Below are 16,228 nucleotides of genomic sequence, written 5' to 3' on the forward strand. Positions count from 1 at the left end.
GCTCAGACTCCCCTTGGACAGGGCTTGCTGTGGCTGCTGTGGGGGATGAGGGTATGGTTTCCAGGCCATTGTTTGACATGGTAATTGCCCCATAAACTGCATACCTCAAACATACCTCGGCTTTCCGTTGAAACTGCTCTCTGTAACCCTAATGTGACAGGCAAGCAGTCCAAACCAATTACATTTTGGCCCCTGTGCCATTTTAAGAAAAACTAAGACTAGTAATAACTAAGGTCTGTAATTTTCCACCCTACCCAGACAGTGTGTAAACTAACACTTATCTTGACTTCTGTGAACCACTTAAGTAATAATCGGAATGTCCAAAGTCCCCTGGCCCTCACAATGTCCGAGGCCCCTCACCCTCACCCCCGCCCACAAGGTGGTTTACGGAATGTTCAAAGTCCCCTGAAAGTCCCATGGCCCTCGGAATGTCCAAAGCCTCTCACCCTCACCCCCTCCCAGGAGGTGGTTTATGGGCATAAAATGTCTTGACACCCTCCTTTCAGGCCACGGGTTAGAGAGATGCGAGTCCTCCATGGCTACTGGCAATAAAGACCCTGCAGTTTGGCCTAGTCTTTGTCTCAGTGGTGATTTCGTACTCACTCGGTTCCAACAATTGGAGTTATGTTCCCAAGAGGGTTGTGGCTGCCTCCGCTATGTCACAAAGGTCTGAGGGAAGTGAGGGAAAACCAGCAGCCACTGGCCTCACCCAGCTCCTACACAGCCCACAACCTGAAAAGCCAGTTTTACTCCCACTGTGGCCCCTCAACAGCACTGAGTTTATTTCCAGGCAGCCAGTGAGCAGGGCTGAGAACTTGCCCCAGGCTACCAGACTCCCAGCTGAGAAAGCAAGCTGGGGCACAGTGCCTCAGCTGTCCCATAGAGCCTGAAGCAGCAATCCACCTACTTCAAAGGGTCTTTGGATTCTCTCAACTTTCCTGGTATGTTCCTGTGGTAAGTATTGGAGCAAAAGTTGATGATGTGGGTCTGAGTGGGAGTTGTTAGTCCTGCCTCTTATCTGCCATTTTTCCTTAATGAATTGTTTGACTATATTTGAATGTGGGGAGATGATGCAACAACCTCATATCACAAGTACTGGAATTTCAACCCTACTACTCTCAATTAAAACCTGTTAAGAGAACATGAGGTTTTCCAAACAAATGCCTTAACATGCAAACACTGAGCTGAATGATTGGAGGTGGCGGTGATGAACAGATGGTGTCTGGGTGACAGACTGGGTCTGTGTCAGTTTCTAAGAGAGATGACCTCTGAATCAAGGCAGAAAGAAGCCTTGTACTACCTTGTTTTTCTCCTGATGGAGCTTCCTCCATGGAAATGTTTTTGAACTCAAAGGTATTTTGGAGCCTGGTATGGAGCTAATGTTGTGACACTATATATTTATGTATATGTGTGTGTGTGTTAATTAAAATATTAACATCAACTAAAATTTGACTTTTCAAATTTGTATATATATAGTATCACAACATATATATATATATATATATATATATATATATATATGGCTGCTGTTCAGATATATATGAAGAAAGAGAATTGAGTCTTGAGCCAAAATTATTTTTCATTCTATTTGTTTGTGCCAGAGCATGGTGTAGCTGTGGTTGTTGGGCACATCCCTGGATATGGCCCTGTTGTGTTCATGGCCCTGTTGCAAGGAAAGGGAGGCCTGGAGAGCTGTGCTGACATGGGTGTTGAAGTGTGTTCTGAATGGGGCTTGGCAGCTGCATGATGCACTCACTCCTCAGCTGGGCTGGGTTGAGGTTTGAGAAGCTTCCTCTCCTTTCCTCTTGGCCAACTTCTCACCTTTGTTAACGCATCAGACACAATCTTTTCTTTGAATTCAGGATCAGGTGTGGGAATGACAGTAGCCTCTGTTTTCTTTCAACTGCTCTTTAAGAGCACTGCTCACTTGATTTGGAAGTGCCAGGCAGGGCTCCTTTCTCTCTCACGTATTTCTTGAAGGTTTGTGTCTATAAATGTTGTCCTCCAGGGGACTGGCATATGGCTTTCTTTTGAAACCAGGTTTTCCTGAGGAGCAGAACTTTTGCAAAAAGAAGTTGTCTTGCTGAGGACTTGGCCTGCCTCTGCTGAGATGACAAGAGAGTGAGAAGAGATTGGTGATTCAAGCATGCTTGACTCAGGGCAAGGTAAGAACAAAAAGAACAGGCACACCTCCAGGGAGGCACATGCCCTCTTTTCTTTCTAAGCAAAACTCAGCAATGCTGTGGGTTATGATTTGATTAAGAGGTTAACATTAAGTTTGGTGAGAGAATACCTGAAAACCCTATGAGGACATTCTAGAATTTTCCTTTAGCACCTATGTCAATATTTTTTAAAAATAAATTTCCCACAGTGAATGGCAGAGCTGGGGAGGCTACAGTGGCATCAGCGGCATTAAGTGAGTACTTGCCCTTTGTTAGATACCATACACACAATCACTTCTAATCCCAATCTCTGATCAGCAGGGCTGACATTGGAGAAAATAGAAACATGCCACCTTGAACTGTATCGCCTTAGCATGGAGATTGTTTTGAGCTGAAGGCAGTTAAGAAGCAGCACACTCTCCCTGTATCTTCCTAAAAGCAGTTTGTAAATTTTTTGTGTGTGAAGGTCTTCCCCTCCTCCTACTTCATACCTGGAGGGGGAAGAACAACCACTATATATCACTGGAGAGAGAAGGTTAGCATGCAGATAGGTCAGTGTAAACAAACCTAACTGTAGTCACCCTTGTTTTCTGTTAGTTTTTCTCATATATTTACTCGCTCACAATTTACCACCCCTAGAAATCCAAGTCCCTTTTCCTTTGTCTTATTACTTTTTCATAATTTATCACTCTTTGTTGAAATTGTATATGAATCCACCAAATTTAACTACTTATTTAGGGTCTTTACTGCTTTCTTCTGAAGGCCTTTGTGCACATTCTCCTGAGTTTGTCAGTTTAATTTCCAGGCCCTGGTCAAAGAATAAAGAGGGTAAAGGAAAAGTATTTTCTTCCTTACAATGTCATTGCTTTATAGATGAGGGAACTGAAGCTCATGCCCTACCCAAAGGATGAGGCCAAGATTCTAACCCAAGGCTGTGGGTCTCTAAATCCTGCACTCATTCACATTACCTTGTTTCTAGTAATGCTACCTGTGAGGCTTGTCTACACAGGACTGCATACACAGGACAATTTTGGGACACAGCAGAGCTGTGGCACAGGGTCCACATTGTTTAGATAGCCTTTGAACACTGCAATGAAGAAGTCATTCTATTTGCACTCAATATGATATAACACGATCAGCTCATTCTATTTGCTGTCAATATGACATAACCGGAGGCAGCTCTGTCTCCACTCCTGTGTGCATCACAATTGTGGGCTTTGAGTTTGGGCTGACCTAGGCTGGAATCCCAGCTTTCAACTGCCTTAGGTTTTTGAGTTTAGATAAATAGCTTAACTCTTTAAACCTGCTTCCTCATTTAAGATAAGGGACATGGACAGTTTTCCGTAATAGAGTTGATGAAAGATTTTAAACAGATGCAGAGTACCTCATTCATTGTAAGAACTAATTCTCTCTCTTTCTCTCTTTCTGTTTTTGCTTTGGCCACTAGAAGCCTCAGAGCCAATCTAGTGGCTCATCTGTACCAGTGGCGTAGGCTCAAATGGGCTTTATTTCTGCAATATATTATTTCTCTCTTCTCTGGACTTTCTGTTGCATTTCCACTCACCCTGAGCTTTTACTTCATATTTTACTATTTACTGCTAAAAGCCTATAAATAAAATAAGAAGGAATTTTATGAATTATTGCTCTATATACTATAGGAGTTTGGGATTATTTTCTCTGTGCAATTTGGAAATGCTACGTGAGTATTTGAGATGTGCTTCTTGATTTGCAGGGTCAAGGAGTCACTGGAGCTGACCACACAAAAGGAGATGCTAAGCTGGTAGGTGACGTGTTAATTTCACAAAGGACTTGGTGTAGCTGACAGTCTAACCCACACAGTGAAAGAGCCAGTCTACAGCGTTAGTGGTTTCTCATTTTCAAAGGAGTTGGTTAGATGATTTATTATTATTAATATTATTTTTTCCCCATGGTTCTGATACTAATTTTACTGATATCACTTAATGGGTTACACTGTAATCTTCATCACCGTACACTCTCTCTTTACCAGAAAAGAACTCTACATTTGTTTTTAATAGTCATTCATCAAAACAATATTTGGGAGTTTCAGTGTCAATTTCTGGCTCAGAGAGTTTGGTTCCTTTGGAAGGATCAAAGTTACCAAGGCCTAGCAGATCTGTCGTGGAGCCGCTGCAAAGCTGAGGAGAGGTGTGTCTGAGCAGTTTTTTGCTGATTCTGTGGATGGAGCATTGGCTGGAAAGCCATAAATTGGGATTTTAGCCAGATGTCTGCTGTTAACTTTCTGGGTACTCTGCAACAAGCCACTTCTCTGGTTTGCAAAGCAGAGAATTAGACACAATGTTCTCTACAGTTTCTTTCAGAGCTGCTAACACTTTTTGCCAGACACAGTAGGAACGGCCTCTGGGAGCGGTACATTTTCCTTGGTGGAGGCTCAGTGGCCCTGTGCGCTCTTCTCCCATCCTTTCCAGCAATGTCCGTGCCCTCATTACCCCAAGGCCATGCCAGCTCCAGCCCTTCTGAGAGACATCCCATGCTGAAGATTTTCCTGACCTTCTGTGAAGCACACTTCATTTGCTGCTTATCTGCTGGAAAATACCATTTCCTCTCAGGGACTTGTTAGAACATACTCTGATAGAAAGAATGCGATTCTTGCCATCATCCCAGTTCATCCCAGGTTCTTTGAAAGAGAAAGATTTCTGTGAAGTACAAATTAGACTCCTTCCCCACAGTGAGTCTCAAATGAAATTTTTTCAAATTTGAGATAGGCAAATGAGGGTCTATTTCTAAGATTGCTCAGAGCACACCACAATCTTGCCCTCATTTTTTCAGATGGGACCACTCCATAGAGCAAGCTGGAAGCCCTTTCCTGGTAGTGGTGATGTGCTCACCTTTGCATCTTCCACAGCCCCTGCTCTACTTATACAGGGTAGATGCTTAATGAGAGCATCTTAAGTTGAAGCAGTACATTTAGTTTGTGAATTCCATGACTTTCAGCTATTTCAGGCGTTAAGGACAAACTAAAAAATCTGTAGGTAAAGGGGAGGCAGTGGTGGGCGAAAGAACATGACGGACTGAATTAATTGGTGTCAAGCTCATGAGCTGAGGGTTCCTTTCTTAGTGACTTCAGTTTATTTCTTTTTTTTGTGCACGCATTTGTGAAACATTTTGAGTGAGTGTAGCTTGCTGAAAAGTTATTTTTTTTCTTGTTACCATTATTTCACCTCTTGCCAGTTATAATTGTTAACTTCTTTCGGAGTAGGAGGATTTGTCTGCAGCCAATCTCGGCACTTTCTGGATTTCTTTGAATTATTCTGATTCTAAAGTGATAGGATTTGAAAAATAGAAGCAATTTCAGGTGAGCTCTCACTTGAGTTGTTGCATTTTTCCTCTGTGCTGTTGCCAGAAGCTGCGCCCAGGTCATCTCTTCACTTCCCATCTAACTTGATCTTTGATGAGTGCCCTCAAGCGTTCCAACTCTGGCAGAAATGTCCTGTAGTGCAATTTAATCTAATCCAGCCCGGCAGGATTCAGCTTTCTTCGACTCCACAGTTTTATTTTGGAGAGTGCCTGTTAAGTGCCAGAAACGACTCTCACACTGGGAATATACAAATGGCTATTACCCTTGCACTTAAGTCCATCTGATGGGCACACCACACCCAGTCCCCTTCCAGGGCAGACAGGAGAACAGAGGGATACCGGGCCTGGGCAAGTGGAGAGGGGTGATGCTTCCTAAGTGCTGAGCAAGAAAGAAGGTGAGTATATGAGAAACAGAAGCAAGTCCCTGCGGGAAACGTGTTCTGAAAACAAGGTAAGGGAAGAAAGCCAGCAAGACGCAACGCTGAAAGAGACAGGATGCCACAAGAGCGAAGAAAGAGAGAGAGAGGAGAAAATGGTGAAACAGGAAACTCTGGAGAAGAGGTCAGGGGGTTTCCCAGACTCTCTTTATAATTGCCGAGAAATCATGGGAGCAGCGATGCCCAGGTATACAAGGCACTGCTGGGTGACCTGGCCATGCGGTGCTACTGCTAGCAGAGTTGCAGCCATACCTTGGTTTAGCCTGGGTAGGGCTGAAAAACAAACCCAAGGAGATTCTTGAAAATAGGGGACTATGACAAAAATGTTGATGAGTTTCAAGAACATAGATGCAAATGATGGGAGAGTGAAGCCAGAGGGCAGGATTTTCAAGTTTGTGTCTGTGAAGCAGAGTCATTCTGAGTCACAGCCAAGTTCAAAGATAGAGTTACACTGCAGCTTACACGTGACTAGAAGTAGAGGAGTTTTGAAGGCAAGTGTTGGGTACGTCACTCAGGGGGCTGCTGAAGTTATTCAGGGTCGGGGATAAGAAAAGACAGGCAGGGAAATGGCACAGGAGCCATGGCCCTTGGAGGATGTAAGAGTACAATTGTACAGGAAATTCTACAGCAAGGGTGTTGGGAACCAGCCCCAAATCCGTACATGGTGCCCTGAGTCCCAGCAGTGATGAGGGATTGAGAAAAGGAAATAAAGACAGAGACCCAAGAGTAGAATTTACGGCAGCGGTCCAGGGACCAACGCAAGCATGGGAACCGTGAAGGCCCCAAGCTCTGGGCTCCAAACACTTTTATTATGTACATAACCTCATTGATCTTATGGGCATGGAAGGGGAGGGTAAGATGTGGGTGGGGGGGAGCACTTGAGATCCTTCTAAAACATGCTAAATTAGTACTCTGAGTATCACAGATTATTATTAGGGTGGGGCTGCATAGGAAGTGTAGCGGATGAGGAGCTGCCCAGTCTGACCACACCCAATGCATCAAGGGGCTTTTATCTCCCCAGCACTGAGGATGTAGAGCAATTAATATCACTCCATATCCCGAGAACCTAGGCAGAGCCTGAGGTGTTCCGTGATAGCCCTGCAAGGCTTTTCTCCTCCTTGCCAGCTCCCATCTGCAGAGACCCTCCTGGATCTTGTGAGCAGAGGTCGCCTCCCTTCTCAGAGATTGTTGCATAAGCCCTCTTTACGAGGCCCTCATGCAGTCTCCATGTTGAGAAGGCATTTGTGAGACCACAGCAGTATTCTCTGCTCTGCAACCGCCCCGAGGTGTTCCCTGGTGTTACTGAGCTCTCGGCTGGTCTTTACCTGAGGCCTCCTGTTGCCACTTGATTTCGAGTTAACTGCAGCAATAATATAGTTTAGTTTGGTGTATAAACTTCACTGTACTCTAAGTCATGCAAACTTACAGTTATCTAGCTAGCATTAACATAGGTCTCCCCCAGCCATCTTGACCCACAAAGGAATGGAGAAGAGTCCACAGGAGAGAGAAGGGGATAAGAGAGGAAGGTGCTTCTCTGGGTAGATTTATATATTTTCTTTTTGTTGTTGTGGTTGTTTTCAAATTTTCATGTGCTTGTTGGGCTGTCAATCTCAGCAACCCTCCAATTCCCACCTCAGCAATGAGCATACAACCCAGGCCCGGCCAATCCTAGCATCCTTAGCAAGTAGCTGGTCAAGTGTTTAATTCCCAGAAAGTTAGTTTCGTTTGGTTTTGTTTTGTGCCTTGTTCTTTATTTTGTTGACATAGTCCAAGCATCCAGAACAGAGGAGTGTGATAAATATTTTTTAAATAAATGGATATAGATATTGGAAAACAATTAGGTAGAGTTGCTAATCTGGAATAATGGGATGCTAGGGCTGCTAGCAGCAACCTTGCCCATCCCATGCAAAAGCTTTTCTACAGAATAAAGTTAAGTAGAGAAAAATCAGAGAAGACAGACGAGGAGAGAGTGAGAGGTAGGGGAGAGGAGGGAAGAAAGGCCTGGCTGCCGTGAATCACCAGTCCGGTTGTGGAAACCATGGCCCTGTCAGAGCACCTTTGAGGCCACCTCAGCACCCTTTCCAAATATGTATGCAGCACAATCCCTGTCAGTTTACAGTTGCAAGAGACTAGCACAAGAGGTGAGCCGATGTTCCCCAGTGTCCTCTGGCCATGTTGAGCTGGAAAAGTGCCATCCTGTTTCCACAGATATGAGGCTTAGAGGAAATATTCCACGTCCACCTGTGCCTTCAGTGGGACTGCCACAGGCATCCAGCTGGTGAGATGCGGGGCAAAGAATTCCCTGTTTCCCCAACCCCTTAAACTTTATGGGCACTTTTAAAAACACAAATACTCATGAGTACTAGGGGAAAGGCCTTACGTTGTATCAGGATTATTTTAACTAAGAGCCAGATGGACCACAAGGATGGAGCCTAATGATCTCGTTTTATGTCTCAAAAAGCCAAAGCCTAGAAGAATTAAAAGCCTGTCCTAATCACTAGATTCACACGTGGTCTGGCAAAGGCTGGATACTGCCTAGACATTTATGGAATGATGAATGTGCTCTTCTGAAATGAAGAATGATGACTACAAGACAGAGACAGGACATCTGCTCACAATTGACTGGACCCAGGATATTTGCTTGGTTTGCAGGAATCAAGGTGGTGAGAGAATGGGGGCCCAGCCTGGCGGTGGTGGAGCAGATCAAAGGCATTGGACACCCTCTTCTCAGCTTTGCCTTCTGCAGCTTGTGTCAGGTGCCACACAGTAGAAGTAGAGGCACGAAGAGTTCTCTTTCATTGACTGTGAATGTTTTGTTCATGGCTCACTATTAATGTATGTTTGCTGAGAGTCAGCTGTATGCCAGCTGCAGTGTTATGTCCAGTAGGGGCCATGATGAATCACCAAGGTAAAACTTTATCATTAAAGTAAATGTAATGTAAAGTAAACGTCAAACCATATCATTCTTCATGTGGTTTGGCTGTATCCTGACACCAATTTCATCTTGCATTGTAGTTCCTGTAATCTCCATGTGTGGTGGGAGAGACCCAGTGCGAGGTAATTGAATCACAGGGCTGGTTTTCCCTATGCTATTCTTGTGTTGGTAAGTTCCCATGAGAGCTGATGGTTTTGTAAGGGGCTTCCTCCTTCACTGGGTTCTCATTATCTCTCCTGCCATCCTGTGAAGAAGTGCCTTTTGCCATGATTGTAAGATTCCTGAGGTTGCCCCAGCCATGCAGAACTGTGAGTCAATTAAATCCCTTTTCTTTATAAATTACCCAGTCTTCGGTATTTCTTCATACCCAAAATGAGAAATATGTAGCTTGAGAATGGACTAATACAGTAAATTGGTACTGAGGGAGTGGGGTGCTGCCATAAGGATACCTAAAAAGGTGGAACTGGGTAACAGGCAGAGGTTGGAACAGTTTGGAGGGCTCTGAAGAAGACAGAAAGATGTGGGAAAGTTTGGAACTTTCTAGAGAGGTAGAGGGCTGAGAAGAAGACAGGAAAATGTGAAAAAGGTTAAAACTTCCTAAAGGCTGGTTGAATGGTTTTGACAAAAATGCTGATAGTGTTATGAACAATGAAGTTTAGGCTGAGGTGGGCTCAGATTAAGCTGAGAAACTTGCTGGTAACTGGAGCAAAAGTGACCCTTGTTATGCTTTGCCAAAGAGACTGGCAGCATTTTGCCTCTGGCCTAGAGATCAGTTGAACTTTGAACTTGAAAGGAAGGATTTAGGGTATCTGGTGGAAGAAATCATAGCAAAGCATTCAAGAGGTGACAACATAAAAGTTTGGAAAATTTGTAGCCTGACGATGCAATAGAAAAGAAAAACCAATTTTCTGGGGAGAAATGCAAGCCTGCTGCAGAAATTTGCATAAGTAACAAGGAGACAAATGTTAATTATGGGGAAAATGTCTCCAGGGCATGTCAGAGACCTTCACAGTGGCCCCTCCAATCACAGGCCCGGAGGCCTTGGAGGGAAAATTGATTTTGTGGGCCAGGAGTAGGGTCCCCCTACTCTCTGCAGTCTTGGGACATGGTGCCCTGCATCCCAGCTGCTTCAGTCCCAGCAGCGGCTAAATGAGGCCAACATACAGCTTGGACCATTGCTTCAGACAGAGGGTGCAAGCCCCAAGCCTTGATGACTAATGTGGTGTTGGGCCTGCAGGTGCACAGAAGTCAAGAACTGAGGGTTGAGAACCTCTGCCTAGATTTCAGAGGGTGTAATGGAAACACCTGGAGGTCCAAGCAGAAGTTTGCTGCAGTAGTGGAGCCCTCATGAAGAACCTCTGTTAGGGCAATACAGAAAAGAAATGTGGGGTTGCCCCCACACAGAGTCCCCACACAGAGTCCCCAGTGGGACACTGCCTAGTAAAGCTGTGAGAAGAGGGCTACCATCCTCCAGACCCCAGAATGGTAGATCCATTGACAGCTTGCACTGTGTACCTGGAAAAGCTGCAGGCACTGAATGCCAGCCGTGAAAGCAGCTGGGAGAAGGGCTGTACCTTGCAAAGCCACAAGAGCAGAGCTGCCCAAGACCATGGGAGCCCACCTCTTGTATCACTGTGATATGGATGTAAGACATGGAGTCAAAGAAGATAATTCTGGAATTTTTAAGGTTTAATGAGTACCCTATTGGATTTTGGACTTGCATGGGGCCTTTGTTTCAGCCAGTTTCTCCCATTTAGAACAGGTGTATTTACCTGATGCCTCTACTGCCATTGGATCTAGGAAGTAACTAACTTTTGCTTTCACAGGCTTACAGGTAGAAGAGACTTGCCTTGTCTCAAATGAGACTTTGGACTTGGACTTTTGGGATAATGCTGGAATGAGTGGAGAGTTTGGGAGACTGTTGGAAGGGTATAATTTGTTTTGAAATGTGAGAACCTGAGATTTGGGAGGGACCAGGGGAAGAATAATATGGTTTGGCTGTGTCCTCACCAGTGTCTTATCTTGAATTAGTTCCCATAATCCTCACATGTTGTGGGAGGGACCCAGTGGGAGGTAATTGAATTGTGGGGCATTTTTCCCCATGCTATTCTTATGATAGTGAGTGAGTTCTCCTATGATCTGATGGTTTTATAAGGGGACCCCTCCTTTCCTGGGTTCTTATTTTGACTTTCCTGCCGCCCTCGAAGAGGTGCCTACTGCCATGATTATAAGCGTCCTGAGGCCTCCCTAGCCATAAAGAACTGTGAGCCAATTAAACCTCTTTTCTTTTTAAATTACCCAGCTTCGGGTATTTCTTCATAGCAGTGTGAGAACAGACTAATACAATTCTTAATACAACCAAAAGGATGAATAGATAACCTCACGATAAAGTACAGTCTTGCAGGTGCTGATCCTCTCTTTTCTTCTGCTTTTGTTCATTCTTTCATTCAAGAATGACTGAGGGTTTGCACTTTCAAGACCTGAGGGTGAGCACTGAGCAGGAGATGTGATGGGGAATGAGATTTCAACAAACTTATCAGATGGTCACCTTTCCATAAATAATTGTATAGTTTGAGAGTTAGGATAGACTCCTACAAAAAAAAAAAAAGAAAGAAAAAAAAAAGAAAAAGAACCAAGCAAGTGGAAGTGTGCTTTCCAAAATTTTATAGCTGAAAGCAGGTTCCAGCTATGGTAGTCCAGCCAGACGGAATGCCTAGCAGGATACAAAGGAGGTTTCTCTGTAGCAGTTTTTCTGCCTCAAAGATTTTTTGTGCCACCCGCATAAACCACTGGAGGATAAACGCAATGCTGGATAGTCTAGAAATGAGCCTTTTCCATGAGGATTATCCGAATGTTTTTCTTTGTTTCTCTTTTAAATGAAATGCTTTCCACAAATATATCATATAGCTTTATTGTTTGACTCTGAAGGAAACAACTACACTTACTCCAGTAATGATTTGGAAAGACATTGTTTGCAAATAAGCAGATCTGCAGAAAATGTTATCACTTTTTCAGTGAGTATGAAAGTCTTCTTGTGGGAGGAGAAAACAACTGTTTTCTAAAGGTGTTTTCTCCTCCCACAAGGGGCTCACACTAGGGACAATGGAGGAGGGAGGTAAGGTGCACTCAAGAAGGTGATTTAACAGATGGACAGTATCAATTTTTTCCCTAGGGTTGATGTCTATCTCTCTTTTGTTTTTTTGAGACGGAGTTTCACTCTTGTTACCCAGGCTGGAGTGCAATGGCGCGATCTCAGCTCACCGCAACCTCCGCCTCCTGGGATCAGGCATTCTCCTGCCTCAGCCTCCCGAGTAGCTGGGATTACAGGTACACGCCACTGTGCCCAGCTAAGTTTTTGTATTTTTTTGTATTTTTAGTAGAAATGGGGTTTCACCATGTTGACCAGGATGATCTCGATCTCTTCACCTCGTGATCCACCCGCCTCGGCCTCCCAAAGTGCTGGGATTACAGGCGTGAGCCACCGCGCCTGCCTGATGTCTCTTATAACCCATTCAAGGGCTCTGACTATAACTCAAATGAAAGAGATTTATTTCATCTTATTTATATTACAATTGGAAGAGTTTCTGTGACAATGCATTTTAGAAACATGTAAAAAATAAGAGAGAATGATACTCAGCTGGTGCAAGAGTAATTGCTTTTGCACCAACCTAATAGTTTCAAGTAAGGAAACATGCATTAGCTTAGTATTTTGGACAAGAAGACAAAGTTTTCTCACCTGTAAAATGGGGGACTTGTACCTACCTCATATAATTAAACGTCTGAACGGTGAGTACTGGCACATAATCAGTAGACTCTGTAAATTGTGGCTGTCACTATACTCTTTGCATCCAGGACCTGTAGAGTTTGGCAACTCTAAAAGGGAGATTGTGATGGGGAAGAAGGGTAAAGCTAATAAAGGTGTTTGGATTCATGTGCTGGATAACGGATGGTTGCGTCTCCATCTCCACAATAAAGACAGAAAAATTATGAAGATTAACATTTTTAAAAACATTCGTGCAGAACACACTGCCATGTGTGTACCTATGCAACTATCTTGCATGTTCTGCACATGTACCCCAAAACCTAAAATGCAATAAAAAAAAAAAATAAAATAAAAACATTTGTAAGTCTGAACTCTGCCAATTTCATCCTAGAGAAGATTCCCTCATGAACATTAATGACTCACAGTGCAGTGTCATTCGGCCTTTGCTGCCAGAGTGTGAGGCTCTGGGAGGAGGTAGCTATGATACTAAGGAGTAAAATGTGTCTCTATCAACCAAAAATATCTCTATCATTTAAACTTTGAGTAAACTTAAAATATACACTGAGGCTGGGCGCCGTGGTTCACGTCTGTAATCCCAGCACTTTGGGAGGCTGAGGCAGGCAGATCATGAGGTCAGGAGTTCAAGATCAGCCTGGCCAACATGATGAAACCCTGTCTCTACTAAAAATACAAAAATTAGCTGGGCATAGTGGCACATGCCTGTAATCCCAGCTACTCCAGAGGCTGAGACAGGAGAACTCCTTGAACCAGGACCTAGGAGGCAGAGGTTGCAGTGAGCCAAGATTGCACCTCTACACTCCAGCCTGGGCATGACTAAGTGAGATTCCGTCTCAAAAAAAAAAAAAAAAATATGTATATATATATATTATATATATATATATATATATATAAATATATATATAAACTCCCTCTCTCTCTCTCTCTTACTCTCTCCTCTCTCTCTCTCTCCCTCTCTCTATATATATGTATATACACACTGAGCACCTCCCCTTCCTATGCCAAATCAATGGGCAGGGTGTTACGGTTCTAATCCCTGATGGTGGATCCTGGCCCCAATATTTTTGGGTGGAGCTCAGTGCCTGTTTGTAATATACAAGCCCTTCAGCCCTTGAACCTTCAGGGGATTTCCAAAATACATTTCCCTTTGCCCTTCAAATCTTTTTTTCCTTTATTTTCATACATCATACTTCCTCCAATGATTTATTCCCTCTTCAAGCTTCACACTGTACATTACAAACAATCTTCCTCTGTTTCCATCTTGTTCCCAGCAAGCTCTCTCTGCTGCTTGCTTTTTGGACACCATATCCCTTTTGAGAACCCCATGTCCATGATGGTTCTTTGGAGATGTCTGACCAGTTTCGGACACTCCACATATACATGGCCTGTTATGAACAGTGGTGACTTCCTGGCTTCCCCGTGTAATTTTCTGGATTCTTCCGGGATTATGCAAAGACCCTTTCTTCCTGTTTCACAGATTCTGGCATCCCTTAAGGTCACTCGAGTACACTTACTAAGGATTTTGGAAATTTCCTACATCTTCTTTCAGGCTCCATTAAGGTCTAGGGGAATTTTCTATCCAACATTCAAGACTCACGTTCCTTGCTTATTTAAATAAAATAATTTTCACACTAATTTGACTTCCACTGTCTCAGAACCAAAAGTTTGAGTAGGTCATGATCCAGGACAACTCCATGTCGACACATTCAGTGTCCGGCAGCCTTTATGAGGCCCTCGGGCCTCACAGAGGGGTTTGTCTCCAGCCTCTCTTGTGACTCTCTTGGCTCTCTCTGCTCTTCGCTGCTCTCTGGCTCAGTTGCTGGGACCGGGGTCATCAGCCTTTTCCCAGGCGCGCCTTACCCTCCCCAGTCTCCCCAGCTCCTGTTCAGACGGACCTTCATTGCATGACCACCAATATATTACACATTCTGTCCCAGCATGAAACACTACTTTTATGAGCTCCTCTTTCCAGCACTTTTCCAGCTTTCCCTTCTCAACCTCTTTGTTTTATAGCCAGCCCAAGATGTCCTAGGAAAAGCATTTCAGAACTCCAGCTCCAGATCATAGGCATTTTGGACAGAGAAGCCTGATGAGACAATAGAATGAAGACCGTCGGCCCTCCCAGCCCGAGAGACCACTGCTGTAACTCCACACACCCCTTCTCATCCCAGGCAGAGGCTCCTCATTTGTAGGCCCCCTCAGTTACTAAGGGCCTAGTCGAATTGTGTCCATTCAGAAACTTGAATCTCAGATCCAACAGAAACCCAATTTTCTTCCCCAACCCTTGGCCATATGCAAAAAGGACCATGTAGGGGAGGCCATGGCATGGAAGAACTGGTTATAAAATGAGTGAGGCAAAGGCCTCAATCATCAAGTCTTATTCATCCAGCTTCAGTGTGCACTGGGGATAACATGAGCCACAGATGCATGCGTGGCTGTTTTTCCAAAGAGGTTTTCAGGAGGTTTCATATTTACACGTTTCCATAAAGAGGGGAAGGCATATAGGGAGAGGGGCCAGCAGGTGGTAAGGCGAATGGTTACATTCCTGTGAGACGTTAGCCAGTGCCTGGTAAATCTACCTTTTACATGGATAAGGTGGATGCATGAAGGAATGAGGAGAGGAAGGGCTGATCTCATCTAGACTTGGTTCTGCACCTGGAAAGAGAAGCTTGTTATTGACATTAGTGTGGATGAGACTTTAGTTATGGGAGCGAGCCTTCGATTGCAGGCCTAACATTACAATTGGCGCATCCTTGCTTATGGGAAGGCAAAGAATTGATTCATGAATGTTCTGTGGGGACAGCCCTGTGCAGATGCCCGAGGCCCTTCACTTTTCCATGAGGACCTGGCTGATGCACAGCACTGGTCACAGCTATTCATTTGGAAGGGGGTGTTGCATGACTCAGCCTCCAGATGTAAGTTTGGGAATCCTGAGATTTCTAGATTTTCCTTCACAACTATAAGGCTCAGGCAATGAGGTCATTTCCAGGAAAGTCTAATCTATTTTCCTTCCCCCACCCATCCAGCTTTGATCTCTGAGCCAAACCATAAGGCCCCTCCTCCTCACCCTATAAAACTGCAGCCTCGCCTCGGTGCCTTCGTGGGGTGAGGCCTTTAGCATCCATTTGAGTCACTTAAACTCTTTCTCAGCATGGCTGCCTTGAAGCCTGGTGCCAGGATTTCCCTGTCACATCACGCGTCCCTGTCCCCCCAGATCTGACCTCTACATCATGTGTCTCTGTCCCCTCTGGATCTGCCCTACATATCACGTGTCCCTGTCCCCTCCGGATCTGCCCTCTGTATCACCTGTCCTTGTCCCCTCAGGATCTACCCTCCGTATCACGTGTCCCTGTCCCCTTCGTTTCTTCAGGCGGCCTTGCCAGGAGTCCACCATGGTCATCTGCTTGTTAAGGTGACCCCATTCCCCTGTGGGGCTGCTGTCATTTTATTGCAGTGCTGTTTTTCTTTTAAACTCTCCTTTTGCCTTTAGGCCTAGACTTTTGTTTTTCTTCTAGGTTTCATGTTATGGATCCCCCAAAATGAAAAATGTGAAATCAACAATTTCTAGGTGTACCAA

General features: G+C 44.5%; 1 long non-coding RNA gene across 2 annotated transcripts; it reads left to right on the plus strand.

Moving 5' to 3' along the window:
• Positions 1-776: 776 nt before the first annotated feature.
• LOC103794723 (uncharacterized) lies at positions 777-8,891 on the plus strand. Of its 2 annotated transcripts, none has more exons than XR_004727864.3 (4): positions 777-954; positions 2,041-2,165; positions 3,895-3,942; positions 8,588-8,891. It is a non-coding gene; the product is annotated as an uncharacterized LOC103794723 (long non-coding RNA). The 2 variants fall into 2 exon arrangements; XR_013523692.1 differs by having other exon boundaries at positions 777-941; positions 8,588-8,702.
• Positions 8,892-16,228: the final 7,337 nt, after the last annotated feature.

Source organism: Callithrix jacchus, chromosome 11, assembly GCF_049354715.1.
Source record: "Callithrix jacchus isolate 240 chromosome 11, calJac240_pri, whole genome shotgun sequence".
NCBI classification, from domain to species: domain Eukaryota; kingdom Metazoa; phylum Chordata; class Mammalia; order Primates; family Cebidae; genus Callithrix; species Callithrix jacchus.